Here is a 20,494-nt window from a genome sequence, read left to right as displayed (position 1 = left end):
TTAACATTTTCCCCGTTATTTATTCAAAAATTAAACGCAAAAAAATCTCTAAATCTTTTTTGTTAAAAAAATCTGGCATTAAAAGTTAAATATGATTTTGAAATATATTCCTTCACAGTTTTTATTATAGAATAAAAATTGTGGTGAATATTATAAGGATATGTATATATTTTTTGGAACATGTTTTTAAAATTGGCGATTATTTCACTATTTATAAATTAATTTCGCTTTATTTATCCCTCTTTAATACTCCTACTACCTCCTTCTCGAATAACGCCTCAAATTGGAGTTCATTTGGTCACGTTAGTGCCCACTTTCAGTAGCAAACAAAACATACAAAAAGTTAATAATTATTCCAGCCACGACTGTAAACAAGATAGAAGTTTACAATCACTGGATGCTGCCACATATTTTTCAGAACAAGGGGTATCAAAATTCGTTTACGAGGAGTTCAACGAACGATCGGCGAAGAATCGAGAGTGATGTTTAAAACACCGCTCCGGGCCTACACCGGGGCAGGTGAAAACACTCGTGAACAAAAACAGCATCAAAACATAAAAACGAAATCGAAGGTAGAAAAGATCCACAGTTTTCTGAAGGCAGATGAAGCAAGCCTCCTTGTGAGCTGCCTTAGTGGTCGAGTAAGTATTATTGTCCTACATTTCGTGACGTATCCCACAAGTAGGTCAGATGTTGCTATTGGTGGTGATTGTTCGTATATATTGCGATGGCATGTCTGTGAAGGCATGGAGTTGTGTTTTGTTGTGAGACGAGGAACGTGAACGTATTATTCAATCATTTTTCAGCGTATAGTCCTCAAGGTAAGATGCGTAACTCTTTTTCAGCACGTTCTTACTCAGTTTGTCTCGTGGGTTTTGAAAGCGAACGGCGAAAAGTTTACAGTTGGAATTCACGTGGATTAGGTAGTGTATAAGAAAGATTTCTGGCAATGTTGAGACATCCAAAATTGAAGAAAACATTGCAGACAATTTAAGAATTTGAAAAAAGAATTATCTAAATTATTAATAGTGATTTATAAATCTCAGTGCAGATGTGTTTTTTTAATTCTGCACGAAATAAGTTTGCCTTTGTGGCTTTTACTGCAGAAATTCAGTTAGAAACATTTTAAAAAGAATTCAGTGTCACCTATAAATTATACGAATTGGAACGAGATATCCACTGTTATTGTTATTTGGATTTTGTCGAAATAACGATTAGGAATAACAATCTTAAATATAATTTTTGTTGGATAAAAATAAATATACTGTTTGGAAAAATTAGTTGAAGAAATATAATGGAATGCCGAAAGCATTCAAAGAGAATGAACCTTTAATCTGATCTTTCAAATAATTTAAAATATTGTACTCAAAATTTTAAAATAAAAATATATTTGAGCCTAAACATGATAATTAAATGAAAACGGAAATGCAGAATTTTTCTAATGCTTTATAATTAATGTACAGTAAATCTGCTCTTATATTTAATGAGAAAGTTGGTTCTTTGGAATGAAGAATGTAATGTTAAAATTGTATACTTTTCGCTTTTCGTAGAATAAATAAATAACAAATTTTTTTGTAATTAGTAAAATTATGATTTGAAACTTCATGTTTTGTTACATTTTGAAAGCAATAGTTATTTTGCCAATATCACCAAAATGCACAGAAAGATATTCAATAGAATGAAATGAGATTTAAAATAATTTTATTCCTATCTTTCTCGGAACTATTTAAACCTAATCAGAAATGCATCTTTATACTTGTTAAATATTTTTCAATTGTTAAATTAATAAACAATTTTATTTTCAAATGTGTGTTGCAGATATCGACGATTTTTTTACAGCTAGAAACATTTGCAGTTTTTTATGTTCAAACATTGAAAAAAGTAATTTTTTTGGGAGATATACACTAAAAAAATTAATCAATTCCAACCTTTAAAGTATTTTATTAAATTAACAAGCAAAGTTTTGTACAACTATAATTTATTTAAAACCTAATTTAAATGCTACTTTGGATCTTTGAAAGAAATATTAAAATCAATTCTGAAATTAAAATGCTGTTTCTATTTTAAGTTCGTGCTATATTGCTTTTAAATTTGATTATAGCTAGGTGTGAGGTTCGTGTAACGCTTTTAATAGCAAAGGATTTTAGTCCCGATTTTCTCTGTAAGAAAAAAAATGAAGGATATTAGAGTGTTAAACAGAATAAATAAAAGTTTCATTTATGATCAGTGGTATCGGAAAAGGAGAAAAGACGCACATCATGTCGTTATTCTCAATTAAATAGTCCCAAATATTGCTCTGAATTTATTTTTTTAAAAAATTCATATTTTTGAACAGACCTTGGATTTAAGCGAGAGTAATCGATATTTTGTTTTATGAAACTATGTGCTTAATAAATATTGTTACATTGAGTTATAATACGTTTGTCTGTAGTTTCTACGCACATTGAATGTGAGTTGTCGCTGAACACAGAAATTAAAATTTTATTAAGGTGCAATAAATACATTATTTGTTTTAATTGCTACTGCAAATATGAATTTTCAGCACGGTCTATATGTAAAATGAATTATGTCTATTAATAAATATCAAGACTTTTAATGCTGTTACCATGGAGAGTTTTAAAAGATTTAAAATTATTTTAATATAAAAAAATATATATATTTTAAAGCATTATTAATTTTCAAATAGGATATTGTTTTCTCATTTAATTCTACGTATGTAAAATAATCGAAGAATTACTATAATCTGTATATATAGTGTTTATATAAGAAAATTTGAGGTCTTTCTTCATCGAAATTTGAAAGGAGCGTGTTTATCTGTCACTGTGTGAAACCGTTTTCTTAATGTGCTATTTTGATTTCTAATGCAGATAAAAGCAAGCCCACATTTTAGTCAATTTTCTTGTAAGCAAAGGAGTAATTGATTATTTATTCATACAATGAAAGTAACAGTATGACTGGAGGATGGTGGTATGTACATAAAACGCATTTAAATGCAGTTTAAATAGGGCAGAGTTCAGTGACTCCGCAAGGTGGTTATGCTGTTTCCTTAATGATGGGTGATATCAGGTTTTATGAGATTTCATTACGAATGGGTGGAAATAATGATAATTTGAGGATAGCTGTCGATCAATTAGCGGCTCTTCTGTTTGAGCTATTTTATTTGCAATGAATTCAATTTTTTCATTGCGAAATGATTTTTGCTATAGCGAGATGATTATAATTTTTATTAGATATAATGAGTAATATTAAGTAACTCGACTTCTGAATTTTATCTCATCAGATTTGTTCGCATTTTGGAAAATTCTTTAATTAATTTATAATTAGGTATTAAATTAAGAAATTTAAATATTTTCTAGAAATGGTAGACAATTTCTGGTTTTGAATGTATAGTATATATAAAATTCGGATATTTTCTTCGGTTCTTTTCGCTCTGTTGTAGAGAATAATTGCAGTTCAGTATCAATTTTGGATAAAATTAATTTTCTTGATGTGAATTTTGTGTTACCAATAGTATAAATAGTAAAGGAAGAAGACGCACTATATTAATTGAGCAGCCCTGGTAGAAAACTTTTTAATTCCCATTTTCTTATCAGTACCTAGAGCATCCTTGACTAAAATTCAGAAGGTATTGGCACTGTTCAGAAAAAAGTTATAATTTTATTTTAGGAAAAGTTAAAATCCTAAAAACAGAGAAAAGGCCTTATTTGGCAACGAGGCAGAAGGAAAAGATGAGCATATTTATTTTTATGTTATTTATTAAACGAATTTTCTTTCGCTTATTATTTTATTTCAAAAAGGCAACAGAATTGAGATACAGGATAGACATTTATTGTGAGAATTAATGCATATTAAATTACAGTTAATTAATTTTACATATTAACATATTACAATTAATTAATTTTGCATGCATATTAAATTACAGTTAAAATTAATTTTACAGTTATAAATTTTAACGATAAAGCTTTAACTTATCTTTAAAATTTATATATGCAAAATATAATAGACACAGACATTATTCCTTTTTATTATATTGAATATCTTCCATATAATAAGAAGATATTTATTACGGAATTAAAAATCTAAAGTTATACTTATATCCCTTTGTAAAAAAAAAGTGCTGTGACGGATTTTTTTTTTTTTTTTGTATTTATGTTCTCAAGTGAGGATCCTTTTTATTGTATCTATGTTCTCAAGCTTTTCCTTCGGCTTTGAAAAAAAACCTAATGCCGTGTAATTGGAGTTAATTAATGCCAATTAAGCTCTAGATAATATTCTAATTAAAACAGTAGTTGAATGTGATTATGAAAGGGAATCAAGTGCTATTTTAGGAAACTGAAACAACTTTAATACATTGCGTAGCAAATTACTTAGAATGCAATAACTAAGGTTTCAAAAATATATTATTAGTATTTTTTTTTTTTTTTTTTTACTAATTTTTTTTGTTTAGGGTCCGTTCTCGAAAGCCCAATAGTTGGAAATTCTTACATTTTTTGAAGTAACCGAAGTTTAAAGAATATTACTACTCAGTTTAGCTAAAATCAAAAGGAATTTATTATTCATTCTGTTGAAGTAAAATAAATTTATGCGAAATATTTTTTAACATTTTATAATAATTAAGTAAAATTTTGATATGCTTAAAATATGAAGGATTTATGAAATAAATAAAAGAACGTTGTAAAACATTTGAATGCTATTGGATTCGCTTCCATCTATTTTACTGGACAAATTCTATAAAAGTATGTATTCTTTTAAAGATTTAACAAATTTGGCCCTCGAAACGAAATATATCTAAATTTAAATATTGAGAAATGCTTATAATTTGTTTGTTAGGATTAAACAGAAAAAGTTTTTACATCAAATTCAGTGACAGTTATGACAATGATTATTGTATTCTTCAAAACGAGATATTTTATGTTTCCACAACAGGTATTTAACGTTTTGCAAATAAATTAAGGGAATGCAGAAAAAATAATAATAAATAAATATTGAATAAATTATTAATTAAAATTATATGAAAAACTGTTATTATTTAATTAAAACTTCAATATTAAAAATTTCTCTGTTTGAACGCGAAAATTGTAATAACAAAATTCATGAACTAATAATTAAATTGTTCAAAATCAATTCAGAAATTGAAAAAGTACACGTTATATGATTAGAAATCATTTATTATTTTATGGATTTATAAATTATTTTTAACTTTTCTTTAAAATCAATAGTTTATTACAAATGATTGAACGAACTTCAAAAGTTGTGCCGCAGATTACTCATAATGGAATGATTTATTTTGGAACAATGCACCATTGATATTTTTTCCGTAATGATTTAGGCAAATGTCCATCCTTAAATGTAGGGATTCCCATCATATGTACGCATTAGACTTAATCCTAATTCGATAATTGTTTCTTAATATAAGTGATACAAATTTGGCTTATAATATATTCATTTAATAATGATATAAAATAATTGCAAATTTATACAATAAAAATTGAAATTTTAAATTTTAAAATCTAAAATAAAGTTTTCAAGGAATTTTTTAGAAATTAAAAATGATAAATTACAGATTCAAATGAAAATACTTTTATTAAAGTGTAGATATTTTTTGTTTTTCAACCAATAACTATGTGAATATTGTTGATGAAATAAAATAAATTATTCGGGAAATGTTTTTTTTCTCCCCATTTAATGTGAGACTTATATTTATATTAGCCGACTAGTTGCTATTGTTGTTGGTGCCAAGTAAGTTCGCTGGAATAATGGTTGATAAAATTTTTTATTGAATTCTATTTGTTTAAGTTGGTTTGAATGTCTGCTACCTGAACAAAATATTTTAAAACTTCAAATTTCCATAGATATATAACTTGTACTATTTTAAAAGTCTTATACCTTTCTATTATTGTGCTATGCATTTCACTGATTTTTTGGCAATATTTCTATACATCGAATTATATCACAAGAAAAAATAGCAGTATTTAAAACAAAAACATTTTTATTTTTTTTTAATCATTTTTAAACTTTGAAATTAAACTTTAGTTATAAGTACAACAGAATTTAAAAATTTTTTTATTAAAAAAGTGCTTTATACTTCGACTTATTTTTCAATGTAAAATAAGCCGAATTTTTATATTTTGAGTATCAACATTGGAAAAATAGGCACGCTAGAATAATAATATCAACTATAAAGAGATTTGAGATATAAAATTTTAAAAATTTAATTCAAATTCATCAAAAAATTGCTCTATAATTCAGTTATATCATTAAAAACAAATGCTTATGTTTTAAAACTGCTCAAAAATTATTTTCGTTCTATAATATTTTTGGAAGTTATGGTAAAAAAACACATCAAAATTGAAATTTAATCTTTAATTATTTGAATTCTAATTAAAATTACAAAAAGTTCGCTCTGAGATTCACATTCCCATCCTCCCAAATTATAGTGAGGCTAATATGACATGTCAAACTGTCAAGCTTGTAGAGCATTTCGTGCTTTCATGTGTATATCTTTGAGAAAAGATAAATGAAAGCACGAATCTTCACAGAAAGATAATTAATAAATATTCTAGAATTAGGATACGGAACTTCTATAATGAACTGAAATGAAGCGAGCCATCATGTTTATGAGAACTATTCTATGTTTGAAACATATTCAGTAGCAAATTCTGGCATTTTACTGCTTTAGGTAGTGCACAATAATGAAATTCCTATTTTTCGACAAGTTATTTTCACATTTCTACATATTATAAATTTAATCAACATATTTATTATTATTTTTTTTAGCTTTTCATGTAGGTAATTTGCAAAAATTGTTCTTAATTATTTTATTACGATTCATCACAGAATTCCATTAAGTTTGTATCCAATATTATTTAATCTGAACTTAGTTTTGATAAATACTATAATAACTAAGTGACTAGAATGAAGTATATAAGAACCTGACCTTGGCAAATTGCTAGAACTACCCTTACAATTCAGAATTTATAGATTTTTTTTTACAAATTCTTTTGGTAACTAGACCAATATTACTTTTTTAAAAATCGACTTGTGTGCGACTCTTATTATCCAAGTGATCGTAAGCAGTTGCCAAGTCAGCTTAATCGGAAATCTGTCATTGATCTTAGGTATTAGTAAGCACCATTTTATATATACAATTTGGAGAACACATCGAAAGCTAAGTGCTTGAATTTCAATCCAGTTAATTTTTAATCTGGACTATTTGATTATAAGCTAGAAGATGAATATTATGGCACAGTAAAGACTTGTACAAAGATAGTAAGATTTAAACAAAGAAACAAAATTCGTGATTGCCCAACGTAATCTACGATTGTTATCGATTTTCCCTCTTTTTTTAGCAGTTATTAAATCTCAACTTTCCACCAAATTCCTTCTATCTCAATGTCTACATCATCCAACCATTGCAATCTTACACACCTGACGTGCAAAGTGGCGTGAAAATTCACTCTCCCAACCTATCGTCTCCGATCAAACGACATTGAACTTCATTTTCCTTTTTTTCCTTCCACTAACCAATCCGTTCGTTTTTAATTTCGTCTGCCACGAGAAGAAGGCGCGATCAACAAGCGTGTTCGTTCCATTCGTGAACATAGCGGTCGACTGACGTCAGCTGTGTATGGACGACGGTCATTACCCACCTTGTTTAGACAGTTCTCGGATCCTTTTTTAGACATCTTTTCCCTCTTATATCCATAGAAATGCAATTTGTTGCTTCGTGCCGATCAGAAACAGATGCCTTAGGTTCTGTTTGTTGCTGTTGTTTTTAGTCGTCTTTTAAAAAGGATTTGTATTTTACTAAGCTGTGAAAGGCAGTATAGGGAAGTGAGAATAAGTTTGACTAAAGGATTTAATGGCTTATATGATGTTTGTGAGAGTCGATGTTTAAAATTCTTGAGATGTTGTGGGTAAATCAATTCTGTTAACTTTTAGGTACTAGTTAACTATCCACGTAAAAATGAAATTCTCAATGGGAAATAAGAATATTTTTTTTTCTTCTCCTTTTTGAAGTTATTTGAAGAAAATAATTGTAGTGTCTTCCGCCAACCACAGGATTAAATATTTTTATCTTCTTTTTTTAATAATAAATTTAGCCTTTGAAAGTTTAAAATAGAGAAAGTCAATCGAGAAGCTGTCACTTAAACAGATATTAAATTTCTAGAATAAGAATTTTTAGTTGTTTTTCATCTTTTTGCGGCAGTACATTTACCATTAGCAAACGATTATTGAAGAAATTTGATAAACATGAATGGTGAAAAATTTCCAGATGCTTATCATTGATATTAGAATATTATTTGACAGATTCTGCGAAATCGGACAAACTATCGATACACGGAAATCTTTCAATTTCATTTCTGAAGCAAAAGAAGGATTTATATCTTAAATGTTTGTTGGTGGTAAATTATTACAAAAGTATTGAAAAATCGATCAATATTTGTCTTTGTTTGCTAGAAAGTTTTAAATTTTGATTGGAGAAAAACTATAACTATTAATCAGTGGGATTCAAATAAATAATTACCAGCTACTTGTTTCCGTATGGCAAAATCATGCCAAGGAAGTTATTATTTTTTAACAGGAGAATTATATCAGCTTATTTTTTATGTTTCGATTTCAAGTTACAAAGTCACATTTAAAAGGAAAATATAATAATAATACATTACAGTTTAACTTGGGATTAATTAAATGTAATTCTTTCTAATAAAGAATAATTAATAATTCACATAGGGGAAACTCTGAACGAAATTTTTTCATAATTTTTTATAGTGAAAATAATTAATTGCATCAGATGAATTTTTAAATGAATTACAATAAATTTTACATTTAAAATAACATTATTGGATGATACAAAATAATTAGAAACAAAATCGGAACTCTAAATTAGATCTTTTGAACTCTAAAGTAAATTACTATTTATAAAACAAGGACTTTGACCAGAGTTTTCCATGGATTACCTTTTTGAAACAGAAAATTTCTTTTCCTTAATTTGAAACGGGCCTAAATTCAGGTTTGAAAAATGAGAACACGGTTACAGTTTACTGGATGATGAGGAAAAGGGAAAATATCAAACGATTAAAAGTTTCAGCAATTTACTTTCGATTCGTTTGTGAGAGATGACAGCTGACATATATAGCCGCAGGTATAAAGTTAAAATTAGAATTGGTATTGTTGCCATTTTCGTTTGAGAAGCAATTGAAAAGAAGATTAGATTTAGTCGTAATTAAGAATAGATAGTGTGTTTTTTCTATCTTAGAGAAACAATTATCTTCTAGGAAATATAGTTTGGATGTATAATCATTTGGAAAGTAAAAGCTTCTAAAGATATTTTATTTTTTTAAAGATAGCCAAGTCTTTTTAAAGGAAATGACATAAAATAAAATATTAAAGATACGTGAACATTTGAATTTTAGGTAAAATATAAGCATGCGGTCAAGGTTTTGAAGGTATTTTTTCTTTGCTTTTGCGTATTATGTAATTAATGGTAACGTATTTGATACTCTGTAACATTATCTTAATAAGAAGGATTTTCTCTGATATACAGTCTTATATATTTAGACAATAATATGCATTTTATAATTAATTTCTTAGCATTATGAAGACTACATGGCAAATTTCAATTATTTTTCTAAATAGGAAGACAATTTATTAGTTGACCTGTTTACTTTAAAATTCGATATTTGCAACAATTTTTTATAAAGATTTTACATTTAAATTCACCCATTTATTTTTCATTTTTGGTATATTATATTTGCATCCGTAAAAACAGATAGTCAACCTAGAGAAATTAAGTAGGCCTTTAACATTCACGTGCACTTGTTTGAAAAGACAAATATATTTCTTATTGATTGATTCCATACAATATTTGACACAGATGTATAATTTTGATGTTCATACCATATACAAAATTTCTTTCTTTTAGATTCTATCTGCAATCGATTTCATGTAAGAACAAGCAGACATAAAACAAGAAATCTCAAAAATATTTATATGTTTCCAAAAAGATCTATAAAGAGTAATTCCCTCAAAATCTGGAAATCAAATTTTTTAATGATTGTAATACTTTCAAATTTCTTCACTTCGTGCTCAAAAATAAGAACTCAAGTTTTGCATCGAGAGAAATTTGTTCGTAGTTAAGCTAATAAATGTTCATATTCTCATCAGCGAAAATCACGCAATAATTTTCCTAGTGCGATAAGGTCACATCCAAGTTCTGTCATTGTTGATCAGTTGATCGTTTAATTATAGATCACGTCTAGATATGAGCCCAACATTTTTATTTAAACAGTGACTCTGCCGAATGGATCTAGAAACTCTATAGTTTCTAATTACTAACTAAAGTTCTGTAAAACAATATTATGACCGCGAGGTTTAATTTATATTAGAAGGAAACATATTTAGGAAAATTTAAATTTGCAGCTTAGTTTTTATTTACTTCTTCATTATCATGTTAATGTTTCATATAACAATTTAATGCTTGTAAATATTTATTCATTAGACTTTTTTTTGTCTCGTAACAAAAGATTTTTTTACCATTTTTAATTTAAAAGCTGAAAGACACAAACTGGAGGATATTTCATACAGTATTGGCTTTGGTGACAAAAATTTTGCAAATGCTTTTTATACACGTTTATTTTTACTTTCGTTCAATTTTTTTGCAATCGATTTTTCACTGACTTCCAGAAGTTTTTCGCTAGTTTTGAAATTCTGTATACATTAGACTTTCCCTAATCCGACTTTCGTAACTCCAATCCTCCCCTTAGTCCGGTACATCCGTTCGAGTCTGCTATTTGGTGTTGAACCATTCTTTCTTTATAAAACCTGAAACCTTCCCGCTTTCAATACAGGATTTTTCTGTTTAATGTGCTCCTATTTAAAACCCTAACATGCTATTTTTCTCTTTAACATTTGTTGGCTTATTTAATACATGCATAAAAATTATCATTGGATAGTTCATAATGTTTATATCATACTCTATAATCCGACTACTCTCTTTAATCCAACAAGCAACCGCTCCCATATGTGTCGGATTAGAGAGAGAGAGAGAGAGAAATAGAGAGTCTTTATTACATATTTTAGATAACAATACTCAGTTTCATTATTTTCAAGTTTACTTAATAGTTAATCATTTAGTTTAATTAAACACTGTTTAATACAAGTAATTATAACTTATTTGTGAGTTTATAAAGTTTATTGTTTTCAGGATTCCATAATATTTTGAATAGTGAATTATAAAGACAAAGTAAAAAATAATTAAAATATAAAAATACTTTTTTATTATAAACCTAAAAAATGACTATTTTTTTTTTAAATTGATTTGTTTGTATTTATAGAATTTTTGGAAGTACGTAAAGTATTTTTTTTTATCATTTGACAATAATTTGAAATGTAATGTGATAGAAATCTGAAACTGATATATTTTTAATCTTTTGAGGGCAGGTAAAGACTATTGAATAAAAATGCAAATTGCTGTTAAAATGCTTTGCTGTTTTATATTAGCATCGTAAAATTTTGACTTAATGTGTCCTTTAAATCCATACTAATATGAATTGTGGAATAGCTTAGACGGTTCTCGAAGGCAGATAATCAAGAAAATTGTGACTATAGCAATGTTTTTTATTAACACGGCATTACTCTCATTTTATAATATTTAATTTTTTAAAGAAAAAAATATTAAGGTTAAAGAAGAGCATTTTGAAAAATTTCAGCTTCATGAAACGCAATGCTTATTTTGACAAAAACGTGTCATTCAAAAACAGACCATTACTTCAAAATTGCATGGGAACGAATCGTTACTTATAAGAAACTGGAACACTGGACTTCCAATAAATTGAATCTAGTTATTTCATTTGAAATAATGAATGTATTTTCTCGCTTGTTACGGAAATTTGTAAAATGGTTTCAGTCATCTTCAAAATAATTTGATTGTTATCTTAATTATTACCTCAGGCAATTTCGAGATAAATACTTTAATATAAAAATTAAAGTTCACAGAAGCAATAAAGCAATTTTCAGCCGCAGTAAGATGTGTTTCTATTTTTTTATGCCACGTTTTTTATGTGAAGGATGAATAAAAATATTAGAAAGAAGTTTTATCTTAGAGCAAATATATACTTATTTTTATATATTAATAATTTTTCTTTAAAACGAGGGAAGAAAATACTTTTTTAAAGATAGAATTTATTTTGTTTTGATTCCAAATAACATTAGCGATATTAATTGAATAACTATTAATTAATTCTTGACTATATCGAGACTAATTATCAGTCAATACAATTTTACTTTACTTTTTCAAACTTTTTTATACATGTTGCCAGTCAAAGAAATAATTTATTTAATTTAAAATGTAATGCTTTAGAATGAATATTTTTATAAGAAAATAAATTCGCAATCTACATACCATTATTGTAAAATATGTTATCAAAATATTTTTGCGAAAACAAGTAGAGAAATTTCAAAAAATTTTGTAACAGACAGATGAAGCAGGCTGAAATTATTATTATTTTTTAAATACTCCCAAACTTTATCTTTTGTTGATTTCTAACCTGATTTTGAGAATGCTAATCATTTTTTTTATCATTTTAAAGTCAATAAGAATATTATTTTAATGTAAAAAAATACTCAAATTAATTGATTATAAAATTGTAGAAAAGGTATATCCTAGTGTGCTCCATTTCTACGCAGAAATATTATTTGGCGTTTTTTAATATTTTGATTATTTTTATATAAGAATCAATCAAGGAATAAGCTGTAGTCAAAAATGGGCTGTGTTTATTATTTTTAAAGCTTCAAAAATATTAGAAGCCTATACTTCAATCAAAATAAAAAATGAGATACAATCTCTGTGAATCAAAAATGATTGAATAACAGTTGAGCTTCGTTTGAAAATGTTATTACAACTTTGTGAACCAATTTTAATTTAACTTTCTTAATATGCTGTTGGTCAATTAATACCTCACTATAGATGGTATACTCGAACGGCATGTGGTTAGATCAGTGGCTGTCCAATCGCAGCTAACACAGAATGATTTTTAAAGGACTTAATTTCAAGAATTGAAGACATGTACCAACGGCAACTTAAAACAATAAAACGTTGAAATTTTATTTTCCTGCTTCAATTTTTATTTTTAATCTATTTGTGATTCGTAAAAAGTAATTAAAAATGTTGATTAATTTAAAAGTTGTTAATTGTAAATATTTATATATATTTACACTTTTTTCATCATAGAGGGAATAACGTCTAAATAAATTCCAGATCAAGAAAAAAACCTCTGTTTTAAGTTAAATATATTTCTTTCAAATTAACTAATCATAATACAAAAATAGTTAACTACTTATTTAAGAAAGTATGACTATTTTAAAAGCATTAAAAAAACCCGACTTTGACTTTGTATAGTAATTTTGAAAATTGTGATATGTTTGTCTGTCGATCTAAAATGAAATTATTCGATATTAAAATTTTAAGTAATTACAATATTATTTAAACAATACAATTGTAAAAAAAGTATTGATATTTTAATGAATCCCTTGAGAGGCTTCTTGGATATTTGAAAATATTGTATGAAAAATAACTTTGCTTGGAATCTGTTAGAAATTGAAATGTAGTAAGAATACCAATTAATTAAATGGAATATAAATTAAAGGCAAAATATTTATCTTAAGCTTTTAAATGTGCAATAACCCTCGTTTCATAAAAATTTTATAGTGTTTTGATTTCTATATTATTTTCAAGGCTAATTGCTAACAAAAAAATATTAAAAATAATTCGAAATAAATACTTTATATATTCTATATAATCAGAATATTTTTGAATGCATTTAATCTAAATTAAGTCTAGTGTGTTAAATTTTGAATACCTCGATATCTGATATTTAGTTGTTGAACAAATATTTTTTCAATAATATTTCAACATTTTCGCTATATATATTAGCAACTAATAATAAAACTAAACTCCATTATGTTGCACAAGAAATGGAAATGTATTTAGATAGAAATTCTTGGACACAGCTTTCATTTTCAATTATTTCCGGTTAAATCATAATTTAATATTAAATTACAATATCTTGTAAATGAATTAGTACATTTTTTAAAATTAAAAAATCGAAATTAATGATTTGTAAGGCTGTAAAAACGCTTTCAGTGCATAAATAAATGATTTTAATTTTTCGATCATCATAATAAAAATATATATATATAAGTATGGAATCAAAATAGAATTGGGGATGACTTTAATTAATCCGGAGTTCTTAAAGTATAATGAAAATAAAAGCTGATTAATATTTTTACAAAATTATCTTTTTATAAATTCATAATCATCATATGTATAACTTAAAATTTAAATGCAAATTGCACATTTGATTACAAAAAGAAAAAAAAAAACTGGCATTGAACTTCACAAGCACCAAACATTCATTTCAATATTTACACATCCTTTCTGGAAACTAGTTCAACTCGCTTCTAAATATAGAACAAAGATTTCAAAAAAAGAAACAATTCTCTTCACAATTCTCAACAGGATTAAAACTCTGCTTGTAATTATTTGAGAATTCCGATTACATCTTCTTAACTCTTCAAACTCCCAGCAAGTTCGTTGGAAATAAAACAATGCAGAGTCACGATCTACGATACGCTTCATAGATTATCAGCCTGAAATCGAAAATCCTTTATTTCTCTCAAAAAAGATCGCATCCCAGCCTTGGCTAGAACTGGCCATTGGCCTCAATAGAGTCCACACCTCTATTATTTTCAATTACTTACTACGCTTTCAATTGTGGATCGCGAGAAAATTAGGTTTCGTGTGCTCGTGGACAGGCTTAAAAATTCGTATTCAGTAAAAATCGACAATCTTTTTCTATCGTTTGCTGTTGTTTTGGAAGGAAAATTTGGAGAGAAAATTATTTGGAATTCTAGTCTATTGCTTGGAGTTTAACTTGAAATAAAATTGATAAGAATTTTCTTTCGGATTTATTTAAAATCTAGTTCAAAATAAATTTCTTGCTATCGTTCTACATTCACTAAAAAGAAATAGTGTTATTTCAAACACGAATACGTACTTAAAAAGAAAATTTCTAGTAGTTAAAGCGATACTAAATTATTTGTTATTTTAATTTATTGAATAAAAAAGATTTGTAATAATTAGAGGAGTCTAAAAATTCTTTATGAAATCATGATGAATGATTTTTAATTAAAATTATATTTATGAAAGTTTCATAGGTATTATTATTAAATATATGAATACCAATATTTTCTTTGAATTCTACTTAAGAATTGCATTCTTATTAAGAATTTGTAGAAGTGTCCTTAACCAAAAAATAATCTGGGTAAAAGCTTCTTATAGACAGACCTGTATAGCAATCCGGTGCATGATTGTTTTGTTTAAAATATAAACAACGTTAATACTACGCCTAGAATTTGCCATTTCTTTAAAATACTTAATTTATTTAATTTTTCCTGTTGCAGTTTTTTTAAATTTTTTTTTTGTTTAAATTGTAGTAAATAGTTAAATATTTATTTCAAAATCTATAATGGCGTTTTCATTTAGAATCTAAATAAGGTATTTGACAGTAGATATTGTAAGTAATATCATCATGAAAAATGTATAATATCTTGATAAAAAGAACAAATACTGAAATTTCCGACAGTAAATAAATGCAAATTATGATTGAGTCAAAAAATACATTTTTAGATCATATGAATCTAAAACATATAAAGACTGTGTTATCAAAATATTTTGTTTATTTAAAGAATTTTATTTATTTGAGTATTGATTTCAATGGAATAGAAATATTTAAAATGATGTATACTTGAAAAGCATATCATGACCATTTATAAACAAAGTAATATTTTAAGGAATTTTAAGTGACTGCAATAAATTTAAATAAATTCTTAAGCCGAATTAAAAATAATATAAAAATTTAAAATAATAATTAAAAAAAACCCTTTTTTCTTCACTCCAGAGTGTCTTAATTTACCTTTGATTTTCATCAAAGGTAAATTAAGATCACCTTTGATTTTCTAATCAAAAATTTTCCAGAATATATATATTATAAATTATTTTCAGAAGTTTCAATTCACATTTTTTTAAAAAAAAATATGGTAACAGGTCGAAAATGAAAATGTAAAACATAATATAAAATTCAATGAAAACAGCTTCTATAAACTTTGATTAGAATAAATATTAAAAACTTACCACTTGTTTTCTCCACGTTTACTCTTTTGTCCATTAAGTAGCTTACTTGTAAAAGTTAATTTTATATCTATTTCTGTTCTTTCAAACCGCAATAATAATTTCAGTTTTGAAAATATGTCTCATAGAATTTAGTCCTAAAAGATTTTCTTTCAATTGAAGCATTTTATTCTACACAATCTAAGGAAAATGTAGTTATAAAATTTAATATTTTTATTTTGATGTATAAAAAAATTTGCAAACGATCTTACAAGAATTCTGATAATGTGGATTAACAGACTTTAAATAAAAATGAAAACGATTTTAATCACAGAAAGTTTTTGTGTAAAATCTAATTTATTATTGATAAATTACGTAATTTTTTAAGAAATAATGCAGTTAAATAAGGTAAAAAAAATATTTTACGCTTGTCGGTAGCAGAATATATTTTTTCCAAAAAATTCTGTTGTTATTTTCCGTGAAACTAAATTTTCCAGCACGACTGAAAGTAAACATTACTTGTTTTTATATTAACAAAAGCATGATATTGCTTTAAAAACGATGAAATAATTGATTAATATTATAACAGTTGTAGTTAGAGTTATCTTTGTGCTTACAATATTTTTCCGATTTTCTTCTTCTGATTATTATTTCACTTTTCTGAAAGCACTTCACTGTTTAATGGAAATAAAAACTTAAATTTAAAAGACACTCTATGCAACAAAAATTATTTGTTTTAAAATTACGTTCGAAAATGGAAGAAAGAAAATCCTACTTGTATTTAATGAAATTTAGAAACAAATGAAAACAAAACATCTTAGGATAATGATGGTTCAATTCTTTTAATGGTATGGACTGTTGATATTTAGGCCGATTGTTTTATCAAATAAATCTCGGTTTATCTTTTTTATCTTGGGAAAGACAGATTGAAAGTTATTTTCTCACGAATCTTAACATCAAAAACATCTTCAGATATTTTTAAGAAGAACTTAAGAGGATTAACAGTACTTATTATTAAGGAATTGAATTCATTTAAATTATTTTCTGTTATTTCTAGGTTATTAATGTAAATGATATACATTTTGAATTATTTTTGGACACTGAAGATTTCTTTTTCTTTGGATGATTTGATATTTATTAATATTTTTATTCTCTTGAATATGAATTTGAATATTAGCATTGAGTTTTACTATACATGTCGAATATCCATAGGAAATATTGTTTCTACTACTTTTTAATAGCAGGAATTGGAAATTGTTTGATCTTCAGGGAAAAAATTGCATCTGATGCATGTTTATATATATGGCAATATTTCTTGACTAAATATCCCATAAAAATATTCTTTGGATAGGTAAATTTTAATAAAAAAATGAGCTAAAGGCATTTTTTAAAGAATTTCCATTTTTATTAATTTACAAATCGATTCAGAAATTCTATTTTTAGAATATCTGAATTCATTGTATGCTGTTGATTACAAACTGTTGAGGAAACTCAATATATGGAAAATTATATTTTCATAATCACATTGATAATTAAAGTTTAAAGAAATCCTTTGAATTAATCGTTATTTATTTTCATTCTGTAATAACTTTCTGATATTATTAAAATGTTTAAAAAGTATAATATTAGTAAAAATGAAAAAAAGTATTTCATAAAAATAAAAGTATAATATCAGAAACAGTTTTAAATTATAATATTTAGTAAAATCACATATAAATACATAAAATAATTAGATATTTAGTTAAATGGTTAGATATTTTTGAGAATATTTAATGAATTATAGGATTCAGTATTTCTCATGGAACATTACAATAATGATTACGATGAAAATTGACAACTATTTGATTTAATATCGCATAAATAGCAAAATATAAATTAACGATTTCTATTTACCATCAATAATATATTAAAGAAGAATTTAAACTTACTTTTATCTTATTAAAATTGAATAAAAATAATTTGACAATTCATAATTGTTTTGAAGTTTTACTAAATGGATCGTTATTTAATGAAGCATGAAGTGATTGAAATTGTGATAATCATTTTTCAGTACAGAAATTCTATTTATTTACTCGATTCTTTTTATAAAAATTGATTTCGCACATCACAGCATCGAATTTCTTGAGAAACTATCTTGCTCCATTTTATTCTTAAAATTTTCATCTGCTTTATACATTTATATTTAGACCAATGTAAAATGCAGGAAATAATAGTTATTTCATAATTATTATCATATATTATGAAATAACTAGTATAATCATATATTATGAAATAACTAGTATAATCATATATTATGAAATAACTAGTATAATCACATATTATCATATATTATGAAATAACTAGTATAATCACATATTATCATATATTATGAAATAACTAGTATAATCACATATTATCATATATTATGAAATAACTAGTATAATCACATATTATCATATATTATGAAATAACCAGTATTATAAAATCACATGAGCATTATTAATATTTATATTGAAGCTGGTTATTTTGCATTTTCTAAATTGTTTCAATTTTTAAAATTTTTTTATTGTTTTTTAGTTTTTAAGATTCATGAACATTTTTTATGGATAGATAATTTCATTTTTCAAAGACATGTGGTGTTGATATTTTATAGTGCCTTTTTAGAGCTTCGGAAGATCATTTGTCTAATTTTTTCTAATGAGAACAAATCATTTCTTTCATTTTACTGATTAGTTTATCTTTTATTCTTTATTTTTTCTTAATCAAAAGAGGATTAAATCTAAATGTTAGGCATTTGAATTTAAAAGAAAAAAAATTATGTCTATTATGAATTTATACTTTAAAGAATATTTTACTATTTGTTTTAATAAAATGTTTTCAATTGGACAAAGATTAAAAAAGGGAATGAAAGGAACTGATTGTTTTCGCTATTGAGATTCCATATGCCATTTCATAGATTCCAAATATCTTGCAGAAATATATAAAAAGATAAAATTTTATTTCACTTTTATTTGAAAGCAGCTATTCTGATACATCTAAAGACATACAAAATAAAGAATGCTCAGAATGTCGTGATGGAAATAGGCGGGGTCTATGGTTGAATCCTAAGGACTACTTCCTTTAGTCTCGATGTCAGTAGAAAGTAGTTGACTCTATACCATTTCTGTACCTACTAGAGTAGTCAAAATCAATAACCATATCATGAGTTTCTCATCTCCAAGAGTGAGGTGCACCTGTTGGGATTCTACTGTTAGGATAAATAAAATACTAACAGTTGCTGGACTAATTTTATAAAATTTATTAAAAGAAAATTTTTTATTCATACCTGAATTCCTATTTATCTCAATAATATTTATTGATTTGCATGACCAATAATGCTTACTGAATCAATTTTGTCAATGAATTCATTTTATTTAAACCATGTCTTTCCCTTCACCGCCGGCATTATTTTTTCATTCACAAATAAAAACGACCAAATCACTTAATAGGATTTTAAAACTTTAAATGTAGCTATGAAGAACACTGAACCTCATTTTTGACAAGCAAACTGGCAACGCTTCGTCGCAGACGAAAATGAATTCATCTGCCAAATCCAATGAAACATTCTCCCTGCAATTTAAGTTCGCTGAAGAGGGATAATCATAGTAATTCTCTAACACCTTAACCTCTGCAACTTTCTCACAAAGCACAAGCAGAGAAGCTTCGAAAAAGCAGTTATTAGGAATTCGTATTTGGTGCTTTGATCGAATGAAGACGACAGCATAAGGCGGGAAAAAAGAAATCTGGGTCACTGTCATTGTTCGCGCAATGACGCATAAAAATGGCAATCCTTGTCTTTAAGATGATTCCACCCCTGCTACCGAAAGTATCATCGGTTGAGTAATTTATTCATTTCGGTGTAAAACAGGAGAGAGTGTCTTTTTTTTATTTTGGATTTGTTTTCTATTTATTTATCTCAACGCTCCTGGCATCGAAAATAGTTTTTATGATGAATTAAGCTTCTTGTTATCTGGCTTTGATATCTTTAAACATACGGCTATTATGATTATTTTGTGATATGTTATCCTAGCACATACAATTCGCAGAATTATTTAAATTCAAGGATATAGTTATAGATTTGTTTTGGATTCTCTTGATTGATATGATGATGAACTGAAATAAAACAAATCGTGTGTTACTTGTTTTTGTCGGATTAACTATATAAGATAAATTGATATTACTATTCCAGAGATTTAAGAAATTTGTAAAATAAAATTTCAAGTATTCAAATTTTCAGTAAGTATAAAGTAGTTATTAAGGTGCATTTTGTATTTCTGAGCAATGTTATCCGGTCATCCAATAACGATC

At 26.1% G+C, this 20,494-nt stretch overlaps 1 protein-coding gene across 1 annotated transcript in view; it reads left to right on the top strand.

Moving 5' to 3' along the window:
* The first annotated feature begins 715 nt into the window (after positions 1-715).
* LOC129976548 (zinc finger protein 512B-like) overlaps positions 716-20,494 on the top strand; it is a 32,691-nt gene continuing 12,912 nt past the window's right edge. Inside the window, exon 1 of the mRNA XM_056090174.1 lies at positions 716-821. The gene's annotated coding sequence lies outside the window, so the exon portion shown is untranslated. The remainder of the gene's footprint in view (positions 822-20,494) is intronic.

Source organism: Argiope bruennichi, chromosome 7 (genome assembly GCF_947563725.1).
Source record: "Argiope bruennichi chromosome 7, qqArgBrue1.1, whole genome shotgun sequence".
Taxonomy (NCBI): domain Eukaryota; kingdom Metazoa; phylum Arthropoda; class Arachnida; order Araneae; family Araneidae; genus Argiope; species Argiope bruennichi.
The sequence above is the reverse complement of the archived record's forward strand: the minus strand, read 5'-3'. Positions and strand labels throughout refer to the sequence as shown.